Genomic DNA, 13,577 nt, shown 5'->3' on the forward strand with positions numbered 1-13,577 from the left:
ATTTAAACATCGCATTTGTTATCATAGAGTTATCTGCACGTACATCAAAAGTCAAATCATTTGAACTATAATGAAAGCTCGAAAGGCCATATTTTGTTTTATAAGTCAGGTTCAACTTGACAGATTATGCCCTTTTACTGAGCAATTCTAAGTGTGGCGAATAAGTTGATCGTATCTCTCCCTTTGCAACTAGATCGGTCTAATACATTGATTACACCTAGAAATAAGTGGTCCGAATTGGCCAAGAGCTAAACATACCACAAAAGGGATGGATTTTGTTTTCTTATTGTCAACTTTCCACTTTATGTAACAACATTTGACAGCATATGTATGTTCCTTGTAAAAAAGAGAAAAGAAATCTAACATCTGCAGCTCTATGATGCCTTCTCTCAAGTTTAGAAAATGATAGATTGAATAAAACCATGAAGATATGCATAAGAATATTCAATGAAATTAATTTCTTTCAAAGTTAATTTGAATGCTAAAACTCAATGGAACTGCATTCTTTCTAAAAAATTTAAATCAACCTCACACTTGTTTTCCCTATCTTTATTTAAAATAACATTTAGGAAACAAATTTATACATGACGAGCAATTTAATATTTATCAGTTTTAAGTTTTTATATAAGGTTAGATATCACTATAAATATAACAAATAACAAAGCTGTCAGTAGAGACATAAGTTAAAGATTGATAGATCCACTTCAGAACCTATGAAACAATGAAGGACTATCAGGTATGAAGCAGAGTTCTTTTCTCGAAATATTTACCATCAAGTTATGAATCTTTAATAATCTAAACTATTTTCATATTATACAGAATTTGACTTTGTTACTTTCATTCATTGTTTTGATTTCATAAATGTTTTTTTTTTACAAGTCAACAATCAAACACACTTAGTTTCGTTCAATTTCTTGAGTAAAAGGACTGCTGATATCAAATCCATACCACAAAATCTCATGACAAATGGAAGCTTAGGGTAATTTATCATGAATATATACTAATAAAAACATATATCTACTAAAATTTATCATGAAATTATGAATGCGATTATGTAACATATCAGTTATTAACTTTACCTTTCAAATACATAGTTAATAGAAAGACTGGAATTAAATCAATGGAAAAGATTTCGAGATTTAAATGGGAAATAACTCTACTTTATTATCGATTGTCCTTCATTATAACTTTCATTTTCTTAATTTATGCAAAAAATTCTATTTTAAAAATTCATAATTAAAATCGATCTAAAAGTTTGGTTTGCATATAGATTCGATTAAAATTCCATTATTATAAAGTTATCTTTTTAAATGATTATTATTGCAAATTTTGCAGTTCGAAAATTGATATTGTACCTTGTTTAAGTAAAATATCGAAAATAATTTAGCGAAATCTATGAAGCAAATTTGGCATGCCTTAAACTAATGAGTAAGGAAAATAATGAGCCTGGGTAGTCACAGGCTCCCTAGTTAATCTAGGAAGAATTTCTGCAAGGGTACAGGTTACCCCCACGGTGACCCATCTACTTAGTGGGATGCCTGGGTAGTTGTGATCTGCCTGAACCCTATAATCAATTTAAAAATAGAACAATTATTAAGCAACTTCTGACAATAAGTTTTAAACACTTTGTATGTTCTTATATTGTCAGACACTTTATTAATGTAAATTATTTTTCAGACAATATATGAACCGCGTGATAATTTAATGTCTAGAGCCAATAGCTTAACGAAATATGTCCGACGAATTTTTAACAGAGGTGAGTTTGTATATTTTTGTCAAATGCCAGAAAATGGTCTATCATTGATTTTAATTTTACAAACTTTTATACACCAGTTAATTTGAATGATGCAGTGTTGATAGCTATTCGGTGTTATGTATGTTGGCATTCGTTTTTGAAGCAGCTCATTGTTTTTCTCTTAGTATATACATTTTTGATGTAGTAAATTTCTGAAAGCAATACTGTACACGTTATCGTTATGCAAATAGTTACATATATACTGCTTACGTGGTATTGAATATCATACACAAAGATTAATTTCCAATTCAAAAAGTTGTTAACTATTTTAAAGGTAGGATTATCATCAAAGCTCAAAATGTTTTAATGTAAAAGAAGTGTAATATTTCATTTTCATCTTTTTGTTGTTGTTGATGAACAAAATGCCCGAACACAACAGTTTCTTAAGAATAAGTTTAGGCTGTGAGAAGCACAGAACAATTAAACAATAATCAAATTGGGTCCTTGTTAGCAGATAACCATACCTCCAGTCATCTGCATCATTCTCAGTGTTTACTTCAGAGGATAAAGAGCAGTAAAATGGGTAGGTTGCATACTAATATACATGTAATAATAAGTTCATGCCATACAATTCAAAAATAATAAGTAAAGGATTAATACAATCACAGATAATGGCTATTTCAGTAGGCGAACACAGAGTTTAAAAATAGAAAAAAAATGTGAAGCGTCCGAAGGGCAAATCTTTTTCTGTCATTAGGAGAGAAAAATATATACATCAAAAAATTGAAAAAAGTGTTTTCATAAAAACTAGAGAAGCTATTAAATATAAAGGGATATACGGTGTTTCAATGTCTCAATCCACTAGCGATATGTTTTCATCGTGTAAGGTCTTTTATTATAAGCATAGCAATATGATCTGTCTTTCACCGATTAAGACCTATTCATTATGTGACATATTTGAATGGGTGTGTATTTGCGTGGAAATGAAGAACGAACACAAGGAGACGCTAATCATGTACACGAATCCGGTCTCGTTCCTTGTGGAGATCATGCATTGCCTCCGGATTTTCCTTGTTACCTTATTTGTTTTTACTATTCGAATTACGAGATTTGAAAATAGGCAAACTACTGTCGCCTTATTTTTTACGTACATTTTATGAACACTAAATTCGGAGAATATAAATGTTAAAATGATACTAGGAAAAGAAAACTGCGGTATCATACGTTTTAAAAAGTTAGTTATGTTTTAGAGTTAAGCAAGTGACATCTATAAATCTACTTTTATTTGTATGGTCTCCTATCAACGTGTATTACTTATCATGGGCTATACAATGTAGTTTTTAATGTGTGTTTTTAAGCACTCCGTCGATGCCTCCGCTGGTTGACTTTCATCAGTTCAGAAGCCAGAACTGCAATACAAACGTGTTAAAACTTCCTCAGGCAAAGTTGACTTTATATGCATTTAGTAATTTTGTTAGTTCTTTTTTGGTTATATAGCTCTTCAACGATTTCGGGTTAATACATACTTAACTTTTGAAAATTATATTCGGGTTTGAGCTTCTCTGATGAAGTTGAAAGTGCCTCGGACGCATAAAATTTATAACGTGTTTTTTTTTTCATTTTTAGTGCAGCTTTATTTTTGTGTTGTACTGTGCGACTTGTTTATCTTTAGTGCATGCATATATTTTCGTTTAACCAGACCATTCTGTTACTTATCTAACCTTGAATATCAGGCCACACGTTGAACTTTGACACTGATATACAATATTTCAAAAAGTTATGCCAAATACGTCTAAGGTAATCTATGCCTGGGATAAGAAAATCCCTAGTTTTTCGAAAAATTCAAAGTTTTATAAACAGGAAATTTATAAAAATGACCACTTTATTGATATTCATGTCAACACCGAAGTGTTGACTACTAGGCTGGTGATACTCTCTGGGACGAAACGTCTACCAGCAGTGGCATCGACCCAGTGGTGTAAATAGTTATCAAAGGTACTAGGATTATAATTTAGTACGCCAGACGCGCGTTTCGTCTACATAAGACTCATCAGTGACGCTCATATTAAAATATTTATAAAGCCAAACAAGAACAAAGTTAGAGAGCATTTAAAATCCAATATTCCAAAAAAGTTGTGCCAAATACGTCTAAGGTAATCTATGCCTGGGATAAGAAAATCCTTATTTTTTTGAAAAATTCAAAGTTTTATAAACAGGAAATTTATAAGAATGACCACCTCATTGATATTCATGTCAACACCGAAGTGTTGACTACTGGGCTGTTGATACCCTCCGGGACGAACACGTCCACCAGCAGTGGCATCGACCAACATGCACAATCTTCTGTCTGTTTACTTCTTTTATTTATGTGTTTGTATAGCAATTCTTTCTTTTTGTAACAGAACGTCTCATCTGATACTTGTATTAGTTTGATTTTTTAACACCAGTATACTACTGTTGCATTTATTTAACCGCTGGTCTTAACATGTTTTTTTAACACTAAACGTATATGAGGCAATGCACCATTAATCTTCTCACCAAAGAAACAGCGCACTTATCTTGTATTTTATTATATATGTAAAAAAAAACTGAACCCTGAAGACAACGTTAAAAATAATGTACTCCAAACACTGATGTATATGTAAATACTCATTAGAGATGTCAGAATTAACGATTTGCACACCTTTTACGTGTTTCTGTTGGAACATCAAATCAAGTATGAAGTTGTAAATCATTTTAAAAGTAAAATTCAAGCATGCAGTTATAAATTTATTTAAAGAAAATCATCAGTTTAATTGTTTTCAAATTATTTTAATTTAAAAAAAACCAACTTTACGTGTACTGCGAGTCTATGGGAAATTGAACTTCTGTCCTTATTTAGTCCTCTTTTGAATTTAAAGACGTACAATCACTAATTTAAAAAAAGAAATTGCAGATCACAATGTACACAAACATTTCACCAATAGAAAAAAAAACCGATTTTATAACATGTATGTACATAAGTTGTAACCAATCTCCTTCTCTAAATGAAATAATTTTTTAAATGTAGGTGATACCAATGACATTTACTAAAATAAAATTTAAGTAAAAGAAAGATAACCCAAAGTATTTTGAATAGTACTAAAACATCGTATTGCAGCACGTCTTCTTGATACTGATGAAGTCGTTGTATATTTTCCTATATATTTGTTATTGTATGCAGATGATACTGTTCTTTTAGCATAAACGGCAGCAGAGTTACAAGCCTAATTAAATGACATGTTTTAATATTGTCAAACCTGGAAAATACAAGTAAACATATCTAAGACAAAAGTTGTAATATTTTCAAGATCTAGACTTAAAACAGATAACATGAACTTTAAATATAGTGGTGAAAGCCTAAATATTGTTACAAATTTTCAATACCTTGGTATTATATTTTCAAGTAAGGTAATTTTAATGACACCAAAGCACATCTTGTACAGCAAGCAAGAAAAACCATGTTTATAGTCTTAAGAAAGGCTAGGAAGTTAAATTTACCAATTGATACGCAATTAGAGCTATTTGATACCTATAGGTTGTACCGATTTTGTTAAAGAGGGACGAAAGATACCAAAAACTCATAAATCGAAAATAAACTGACAACGCCATGGCGAAAAATGAATAAGACAAACAGACAAACAATAGTACACATGACACAACCTAGAAAACTTAAGAATAAGCAACATGAACCCACCAAAAACTAGGGGTAAACTCAGGTACTCCGGAAGGGTTTAGCAGATCCTGCTCCACATGTGACACCCGTCGTGTTGCTTATGTGATAACAAATCCGGTAAATAGTCTAATTCGGTAGGTCACATTTATGAAAGGGAAGGGGATTGTAGTTACGACGCAATGAACATATCCGATATCATTTGTGCAACGGTTATTCCGTTACCGTTAAATGTTAAATGGTGCAGAAGTATGGAGTTTTAAAAATTGAAATAATATAGAAAATTTGCATATGCAATTTTGTAAAACAATTTTGAAGGTTTAAAAAATTGTATGATTTATGGAGATTGGGTAGAATACCATTGCATATTCTTATTAAAGCTAGAATGGTAAGAGCTAAATTTTTACCTTTAAATATATGTTATAACCTAAATGTTTTAAAATTTAAAGAACTAATGAATACATCAGATTTATTTGCACTTACTGGAATAGAAAATTTTGCAAAAGTTTTATTCAAAGCTTTTAATACATGTGCTTAATCATGTTACTATAATTTGTACTTCTCACATTATTATATATATACTATTATTGTACCTTTGTTTACCATGTTGATCTAATGCAAATATGTTCACACTTCAATTGATTGATGCAAAATGTTGTACTAACATATCCAATGTTGGGGCTTTAGTGATATAAAATGTCTTATGTCTTATGTCTTATGTTTTATGCATTTGTTATTATAGAGTTATCTAAACGTACATCAAAAGTAAAATCATTTGATTTATAATTAAAGCTCAAAATGCCGTTTAAAGATTTAATGAGAAAAATCATGCATTATTTTGTAGATCACCACGTTCTACTTGATAGATTATGCCCTTTTACTGAACAATTAAGTAAGTAAGTAAGTTGATCGTATCTCTCTCTTTGCTACTGGCTCGGTCTCATACCTTGATTTGCACCTAGTAAAATGTGGTACGAATTCGCTGAGAACTAAACATACGACAAAACGTATGGATTTTGTTTTCTTATTGTCAACTTTCCACTTTATGTAACAAGATTTGGCAGTATCTGTATGTTCCTTATAAACGAAGATAAAAGATATCAAACATCTGCAACTGTGTAATGCCTTATCTTATGTTTAAAAAATGATAGATTGAATAAAACCATGAAGATATGCATAAAAATATTCAATAAAATTTATTTCTTTCAAAGTTAATTTGAATGGTATTAAAAAGTCAATGTAACTGAATTCTAACAAGGCCAAACCAAAATCAACCTCATACTTAAAACGAGACCCTGTTTGAGTTCGACAAATTACCTTAACATCTCTTTTCAGGTTAGTTTATATTAAAGGATTGTCATTTCCTATCTTGATTTAAAACCATAGATAGGAAACAAATCTATATATGACGAGAAATTTAATATTCATCAGAAAAAAATAGTGTTTAAAGTTTTTATGAAAGATTAAATATCACTACAAATAAAACAAAGCTGTCAGTATAGACATTAGTTAAAGGCTTTACAGATTCACTTCAGAACCTATGCAATAATAAAGGACTATCAATTATAAAGTAGAGTTATTACTACATTCATTTCCCTTGACTGGGCGGAGTTAAAGAGGTTTGCTCATCTAAGACCAGTCCATTTTTTGACAAGAGTTTTGGGATAAGCTCATCAATGAAGTGTTCAGTTTTTCGCCCTATAGCATACACTCACTTCTTATGTATATGCGTTTGGTGACACTATTAGGTGATTAGAATTCAATTAGTATCATAAGGGCAATCATCGTTATCACACACATCTTCAAATAGACTGTCCTTATGCAAATTAAAACATAAGATCCTCCCGATCAGTTGAAATACCGTTAGTAATATTTCCCTATTACATCTCGAAATAATTATCATCTAGTAATTAAACTTAAATCATCTGAACTATTATCATATCATACAGAATTTTATTTTGTCACTTTCATTCATTGCTTTGATTCCATTTATCATGAATATATACTAATAAAAAATATACTAAACACTTATCTGGTAGGTAAAAATACGATTATGTAACATATCAGTTATAAACTTTACCTTTTAGATACATAGTTAATAGAAAGAATGGAATTAAATTAATAGAAAAGAAAGATTTAAATGGGAAATAACTCTACTTTACAATCGATTGTCCTTCATTATAATTTTCATTTTCACAAATTATGCAAAAAATGTATTTTTAAAATTCATATTTAAAAACGATTTTAAATCTGATTTGCAAATAGATTTGATTAAAATTCCATCACATAAAACTATGTTTTTAAATAATGATTGCTGTAAATTTTGCAAGTAAAACATGATTGTGTACCTTTTTTAAGTTATATATTGAAAATTGTCAAGTCAAATCTATGAATCATGAGTGATATGCCTTAAACTAATGAGTAAGGAAAATAATGAGCCTAGTTAATCTAGGAAGAATTTCTGCAAGGGTACAGGTTACCCCCACGGTGACCCACCTACTTAGTGGGATGTCTGGGTTGTTGTGATCTGCCTGAACCCTATAATCAATTAAAAAGTAAAATAATTGTCAAACAACTTCTGATAGTTTTACACTTTTACCTTTTTTTACATTGTCAGACATTTTATTATTGTCAATTTTTTGATAGGCAATATTTAAACCGCGTGATGCTTAAACATCTAGAGCTAAATTTTTCAAAAAAGCTTTTCGAAAAATCATTGAAAGAAGTGAGTTTGTATACTTTTTAAAAAAAAAATGTCTATTGATTTAACTTTGATAAATTAGTATACACCAGTAAATTTGAATAAGCAGAGCTGTTAGTCAGCGCTTAGATACATATGATAGTGTATAAATATAAGTTAAGAAATGAAAAAGTTATAGAAATTTCTAAAGGAAAATCCCTACGCAAATAGCAAAATCTAATGCTCAAACACGCGAGTTGAAAACAACTGTCATATTCTTGACTTTGTACAGGCATTTTTGTATGTAGAACATGGTGGATTAAATATCCGAAAGCATTAATTTATTAACACTTAAAAATACTGATTATATATCTATTATATAAAATATGTGCATGTTACCATTATGCAAATAGGTACACACTTACTGCTTACATTTTATTAAACATCACACAAACCAAAAAGAATTTCCACTCAAATAGTTTTATTACATTTAAAAGTAAGCAGTATCGTCAAACCTAATGAATATTGTCACTTACTCTTAGTTTAATAAGAAGTATAGTATTTTATTTTAATTTAATATAACTCTTGGTTGCTGTTAAAATACAAAATCTCCAAACAGTTTTTTTTGGTGAATTAGTCCAGGTCTGTTGGAAGTATAGAAAACTTGGACAATAATTACATTGGTTCCTTGTTAGCCGATAATCATACCTCTAACTCAGGTCCATCATTCTCAGGGTTTACTGCAGATGAAATGGCACCACGATATCAGATATAGACCAGTAAGCTTGGTAGGTTTCATATTAATATACATGTAAAGGTAAGTTTATAGCATTCAATTAAAAAATAGTTTAAAAGCAATCCAATCACAGATAATGACTTCTACTTTTTCAGTAGGTAAAGATTGAAGCGTTCAAAGGTCTAATCTAAATTTCTTATATTAAAACATTCTGTGTTATGTACTATTGGTTTTCTATTTGCCTTTTTCTTTTTATGGTGTTGTCAGTCTATTTTTTATTTATGAGTATCAATGCCCCTCTGGTATCGTTCGCCTATCTTTTAAAAGCAATGACTACAGCCATGATGATATACTGGTAAAGCTATTATACTATTTTGTGCATTGTTTACATTTTCAGTACTATTTGAAATGATCTTGGAGATTGTAAATGCTTTTCGGTAAGTTATCATTCTGATAGTTCAAATTAGAGTTAAAGTCGTGTTCGTTCGTTGTCTGTCTTCTTCGTCTTCAATTATGATGTTTACAAATTGGTTGCGGTTTACAACATTTACACTTTAATTCCTCATTGATTTCAATATCATTCAATTATTGTCACGCAAATTTTCCGGAAGTCAGACCCGACGTTTAACTTGATATAATGAAACTTATCAATTCTGAAGCATAGACTCTTCAAAATTTCCACCTACCTATTTTGAAGTTCATCTGAGAATATTCATATAGCCATTATGTTTTTCTTTAAATTTTTGTAATTCTCTGGAACTGTAATTTAATTTTCACACTAATTCAATGCAAACCTAGAAATGTGTAATTGTCTTGATTATATTAGACCTCGCGTTATACAATTCGAAGAGCATGCAACATAAATAGATCCTTTTCCAGGAGAAAAAAAAAACCAAACAAACCAAAGTGAGCATCTGCAAATAAAATTGAGAATGGAAACGAAGAATGTGTCCAAGAGACGACAACCCAATCATAATACTATCATCTTTGTATATACCTACTCGTTATAATTGTGTTTTTAAGAACTAACAAATATATTATTTTTGATTTCTTTTGACAGTGAACTTTTTGTATGTAAGAAAACCAGGTATTCTTATTCAAATGTCTCTGTAAATCACATTGCCAGAATAAACCGTATTTAAGAGGGTAGACCTTGGTTCAGGGAGATAACTCTTTAAATCAGTTATGCGTTTGTAAAAGTCAAGTTTTGTCAATGAATTTTACGCATTTACCTGAAACAGATTGGAAATAATCTATGTATCCAAGAAGCTTAGAACATATTTATGAAAATGGCTGACACAAACGTACTGATGATTTTCAGAGTTATTTCCCTTAACCTAGGTCTACCTCCTTAAAAAGTATTTATTATTTTGTAACACTTTAAAATTGCAATAAATATTTTATCTTTAAACTCACGACTGTAAACAACAATTTTTCGAAAAACTGTTTTTTAAAATACAATATAATTTTATGTTCGGAGCCAAACTTTGAATTAGTAATTGTTCCAAATGGTAAATTTAGGGGTCAATTAGATAAAAGTACTTATATCCCCGTATGTTGTTTTCGATTGAAGTTACCTGTTAAAAAGTGGTAAGAGATACCAAAGGGACATTCAAACACATAATTCGAAACACCATGGCTAAGAAACTGAAAGACCTACAGACAAATAAAAGTACAAAAAACAAAACATCGACAACTAAAAGCTTTGCAATACAAACCTCGCCAAATACTGCGAGTGATCTCAATTGCTCCTGGTAAACAGACCCTTCGCCACATGGGACAGCTATGCTGTTGTGTATGTAAGTTCAACTCAGAGATCAGTCTGTTTAATGACCAGTGACTTGTTTATCATGACATATAGCTGTCAACATGCATAATGATATGAGGTTGTCAATATAAATATGTAATTTTAGAAAAAGTCATCATCGAATTCTATTAATTTTTATTCGATGATAAACATGAATCCCATTCCAGCTATTTCATCAATCCACGTCATTTCTAAACCACAATCAAAGACATGAACGTAAATAGTGTGATAATTGATAATGGATTTTCATTTCATTAAATAATGTTTGGCATAAATATCTAATTACCCTCCATTGTATATAATCAAGAAACTTGAAATCAAATGCGTCTAATTAGGGATCTTCCAATGTCACTTCGATCAGCTATATTTCCATTCCTCATTTATGAATGGGATACACAAACAAAATTTTTCTAAAATATATCCAGAGTTTTATGTATCTATTGTGGAAGTAAAATTCTTCATGCAGGAATCTGATTTAAATAAAGGGCACCTAACAACAAGGTTTGAATGGAAATAGTAATTTTAAGCAAACCAATACGAACATCGTACTTCAAATCTTCATTTTTGACGTTATAGTTTTACTAACAAAGGTTGTAAGCATACAGTTATGTTTCGCTTTTTTGTAGTTTAAAAACGCCAGTTTGCTTATTCCGAAATTATTAAGAAACTAAGGTTTAAACTCCCTCAAACAAAGTTGACCTCAAATGAATTTTGCTATTATATTAGGTTCTCTGTATTCATGTTCAACAGATCAGCTATTACATCCTTCACTTTTAAATATTCGGCTTTGAGAGTTCCTGATGAAGATAGATCCAGAAAAAAGCTTCGTACGCATGCAATTTGTAATGTGTGGTTTCAATTTTTTTTAAAACATGACCAAAGAGTTTTTGGCAAATTCTTCGATATTACAACTCTATAAGTACTTTTAATCATCTTAACAATCTAAACAATATCTACTCGGAAGTACACTTGTTAAGAATGGTAAGACAAATGCATGTTTCGTTTATCTTTTACCGTTGATTTTGTAGTCACTTATTCAAATGGTTTAAAGTTATATCACTGTGTATTACTGATAAATTATCAAGCCATGGATTCCGTTAACACAAAACAATTAAAACCTTCACTAAATTCTTTCGTAGAACAAATATTAAGTTTGGAAGTTTGGATTAAACTGTAGGAAACTCAGTCCATATAAAATATCACATTCTCATTATACGGCTAGATTGTTTGTAGAGCCTGTAAATTTAGGGGCGATCCATGCTAACATATTCGTCTTTTGAATAAACTTTAAAAAATAATTAAAGGTTATAGATCTAATACTTGAACAAGATAGTTACATTGACTTTGATATTGATAAATTAAAACATAATCAATTACTGAATGTTTTCATATACAGTTTGTTTGCATAATTACGTTCCTCCATCCTGTTTATAATTTGGTATTGCTGAGTGCCATGCTTTTTTCAGACTACAAATTGTGTCTTTGCACTGAATGTTTAGAAATTAGTCTGGGTAACATTATCTATTTTTCACATGTAATTGGTTTTGAACTAGCCTTTCTTTACATTGAGTACTCTTAGGTCGGTTATGGCTTTTGTCTATCATGTCGGTTTGCTTTTGTTAATTGTTGTTTACACCAGTCAGGTCATTGTATATCTGCGTTGAATTGTTGTACATTTTGTCATGTCTGGACATAAACGGTATCGGTTTTCTTCTTGTCTAAGGCCGTATTGTAACATACATTTGCTTACATTATTTTGTGAAAGTCATACCACATCTATTTATGCATATACTAAACCCTTTTTGTTGTATGTACTCTTAATTTTGTTGTATGTACTCCGTCGTACATTTTGTAACTGAAATATTATAACAGAAGATCGAACTCCAAGGTACACCTAAAAAGGGGAAGTCCATAAAATCGGACAACTTCGGACGGCAACCAATTAAACAAATTAAATAAAAAATGGCATATTCCTGACTTGGAACACGCATTTTCTCAAATCCTGGTTTATAGCTATCTGAACCTCCAATTAGTATGATAGTTTATGTCCATTTTATGGACAGAATTGTTCGCGATTTTAAAAAATGTTGGGTAAAAAGTGAAATAACAAAAAAACAAAAAACAAAAAACAAAAAAAAAAAACTAAGAGGAAAAATCTAGACGGAAAGTCCCTAGGTAAATGGCTCAAACACATTAAACGAATTGATGACACCTGTCATATTCCTGACCTGACTTGGTACAGACATGTTCTCATGCAAAGATCTCAAGAACTAGTTTTACCCTACGCTCGGTTAATGTGCCGCTCCTAGGTCAAGAACCGCGTAAGAGGATGTTTCAATGTCGTTTGTCTTTTATGTCTTTTAAAAACAAAGTGTTGATTTCAGATCTTTGATCTTTGAGACAACAATTTCCAAGATTAATGGTAGGAGTGTATTCGGAGTAATTTTGAAGAGGAAATTTAGAAATTGATATTGCTTTTAACATACTAATTACATCCATTTCGATTGCAAAACAGATAAATTACAAAATAGTAGTCGTAAGCTTTCAAAGAAATTCTTTTTTAAAGCAACTTGGGAATTCGTTTCATTTTATTCTTTTTATTTTATAGGGAACATCTACTATAAAATCCAATTTCAATCAGTTAATGTCGAAGATTTACGACTAATAGATTTTTTGATGAGCATTTATAAATAAAATGAATTATATAAACAATTAAATAATGTATCAAATTTCTACATATAAGAAATCAAACTAATAAAACAATTTCACACCATCTTTATCAACGTACATATGTCCTAAGTAGTCTCATGCATTATTATTTAATGGACGAAGAACTAAAAAACAAATAGATCATGATATTGCGTAGTTATAAATCCCTGCATTCAGCAAATTATAAATCCCTGTATTTAGAAAATTATAAATCCCTGT

General features: G+C 30.4%; 2 non-coding genes across 2 annotated transcripts; both read left to right on the top strand.

The window, feature by feature from the left end:
• The first annotated feature begins 1,411 nt into the window (after positions 1 to 1,411).
• Positions 1,412 to 1,560, top strand: LOC143069893 (U12 minor spliceosomal RNA). Its single transcript, XR_012976512.1, has one exon. It is a non-coding gene; the product is annotated as a U12 minor spliceosomal RNA (small nuclear RNA).
• Positions 1,561 to 7,830: 6,270 nt separating this feature from the next.
• Positions 7,831 to 7,960, top strand: LOC143069900 (U12 minor spliceosomal RNA). Its single transcript, XR_012976518.1, has one exon. It is a non-coding gene; the product is annotated as a U12 minor spliceosomal RNA (small nuclear RNA).
• The last annotated feature ends 5,617 nt before the right edge of the window (positions 7,961 to 13,577 follow it).

This window comes from Mytilus galloprovincialis, chromosome 3, assembly GCF_965363235.1.
Source record: "Mytilus galloprovincialis chromosome 3, xbMytGall1.hap1.1, whole genome shotgun sequence".
Classification (NCBI taxonomy): domain Eukaryota; kingdom Metazoa; phylum Mollusca; class Bivalvia; order Mytilida; family Mytilidae; genus Mytilus; species Mytilus galloprovincialis.